Consider the following 3,040-nt stretch of genomic DNA (forward strand, 5'->3'; position numbering starts at 1 on the left):
TGACATTAAATATAAAATACTTATAATTGTTTTCAACTGCAACATCAAAAATAAAATACCATGGCTTAGAAAAACCTTAAAATGTTGACAATTTTTCAACCATGGAATTAAAACCAAATATCACGACTACAAAAGAAACCTAAGTTTTCAATATATTTCAACCATGACATTATGAAAAAATTATATGACTAAAAAAACTTAAAAAATGAACTCTTGATTGAAAGATTCATTATACCAAGGGTAATTTATTTTTTAAATGCTAAAAGTATAACTATTTTAAAATCTTATCCTAAGACAACTTGACACATTGCAATGGAAATTTATAAATCAAACATCAAATTGACATGTAGTGTAGGCAAACTCGACCTATTGCAATGAAATCTTAAAACTCAACCATGAAATTGACACACTGTGGGGGAAGACTTGATTAATTATAACGAAAACTTTAAAATCAACTATCAAATTGACATATAATGGGGTTGGGTTGCTAGTCGAGGATTGACACGCGTCCTACAAAAAAAATAATAAATCAATAGATAAATAAATAAAAATGAAAAATATGAAACAAAACCAAAAAATAAAAGATTGAAAAAAATTAAAAGTAAAACAAAAAAAAGGTTAAAAAAATAATAACAAATAAATAAAAAGATATATTAAAACATTAAAAAATTAAAAAGATAAAAAATGACTTAAATTCCAACATAAAAAAATATAGACAAAATATCTTCTGGATAAATCACAAAGTAGTTTTCAAGGTCAACGCGTTTCGAACCACTTACTGTGGTTCATCATTAGGACAAAGATACAAAACCTACTAAATTGGTTGAGATTTGTCTTACCTCTATTTTCTTTAGCTTTGAAGGGGAATTCTATTAACACACATGTGGTGTTGCCATGGGCTCCCCCCTTTCCCTTAGCTCAATACAAACCAAAGCTTTGGAAGAGATTTGTAGGTGACACCTGCATCATCTGGCCTCATGGTCGGGTTAAGTTGGATCTCTTTCTCCAACATCTTAATAATCAGTTTAGCTCCATAAAGTTTACCATGGAATGTGAAATTAATGAGAGCTTGCCTTTTCTTGACGTCCTTATTTCAAAGAAGGACGATGGATCATTCTCACACTAGGTCTTTTGGAATAAAACTCACATGAACCAATATCTTCACGCTAAGTCCCATCGTTTCCCTGCTAAAAAGTTGGGTGTTCTCAACACTTTAGCCACTCATGCGTTTAGAGTTTCTAATGAAAGTCACCTTGAATATGAGAAAACCCATCTCCTCAAGGTTTTCAAAAATAATGGTTATAATAAGCTCCAATGTCTTAGGGTTTTCCTTAAAGATGGCAGGGGTTCCAAGATTAAAAAATAACCCAATGATCGGTTTTCTAGGGTACAACTTCTTTTTATACAAGGGATCACTGACAAAATTGCAAGTATTCTAGGAAAGCACAAGCTTCCCTCAACCTTTAGGCCCCTTAACACCATTCAAAGTTCCCTAACATCTATAAAAGACCCAGTGGACCCCAAGAATATAAAAGGTTTCTATGTATTCCCTTGTTCATGGGGGACAAACTATGTTGGTGAAAGTAGCCGCTCAATAAATCAGAGGATTCAGGAACATGCGACAGGCATCAAACATGGTAGGACCCACTCCTCGGAGTTAGAAGAACATGCAGAAAAGGCAAAACAACACATCTGCATTAAAGACGCCCGATTCATTGCTAAGATAGATGATTTCCATCACTGTGAGTTTAGAGAAGCTATAAAGATTGAAATTAGGCCAAGCAATCTAAATAGAGACGATGACTGGAAAATTAGCAGTGGTTGGATCCCTGCCATTTCTTCTTAAGTTTATATATATTTTTCTAATTTCTAATTTTTTATTATTTATTTGTATTTTTATCTTGGACTACTAATAGACGATTAATTACTTTATTTTCTTCATTATTGATTGATTGATTTAATTTAATTAGTTAATTAATTTGTTTATTTATTATTATTATTTATTACTTTTTTAAGTTTGACTATTTATTATTTTAATTTATTTTTAAGGTTTTAGAATTAATTGTTTTGATTATTTAAGTTTCACCCAAATATTATTTTTATTTTACTATATTATTATATTGATTTTATTAATTATTTTGATTATTTAGGTTTGATGTAGATATTATTTTTATTTTTAGATATTCATTTCATTAAAATTTTCCTTTTGATTAATTATTTTCCTTAATTCAATATTAACAACTATATTCTAACAATTATTTCCTTATTTTAAAATATTATTTATTTAGTTTAATCTAATTGTTATTTTATAACGACTAAACAATTTTCTCTTCATCTATTTAACTTCATGCCAAGGTTTGGTTCTTCATCTTGTCCTAATGATGATCTCGTCCTAATGATGAATCACACTAGATAGTTCGAAATGCATTGACAGTACTCTGATGATGTGACTTTTACTGAAAGTTTTCCTACTTTTCATGATATGGATCACAAAAGCCTAAATTCAATAATTACAAAGAAAAACAAATTAAGCATAAAAATTGTTTAAAAAAAAACAAAATTAACTCAAAAAAAAAACATAATTTAAGAATATAATACTTAAAAAAAAACAAATAATTAAAAGCAAATTAAAAATTAAAAAATAAATGTTTGTCATGGCTAGCTCAAGTGACAGTGGTTGTGGAAACAAAGTCTCATTGAACTAGAAGTCTTGGGTTCAAATTTTGTGCTACCCCCCCCCCCGTAGCGGGGTGTATAATGGACATGTAAACACGAAAATCGGAGAGTCCTAACAAGCTTAAAAAAAAAAATAAACGGATAAAAAAAATATTAAATAAAAATTAAAAAATAATTAAAAAAATAAAAATAAAAATTTAAATCATAAAGTTAAATTTAAAATTAAAAAAATAAAATAAAAATGAAAACAAATTAGTTATAACAAAAAAATAAATAAAATTAAAAAAATATTATAAAAAATAAAAATTAAGAAATAAAATAAATAAATAAAATTGAAAACAAATTAGTTATAACAAAAAAAAAA

The sequence above is a fragment of the Pinus tabuliformis genome, chromosome 8, assembly GCF_031772625.1.
Source record: "Pinus tabuliformis cultivar Carrire ecotype Pingquan chromosome 8, CPIR1, whole genome shotgun sequence".
NCBI lineage: Eukaryota > Viridiplantae > Streptophyta > Pinopsida > Pinales > Pinaceae > Pinus > Pinus tabuliformis.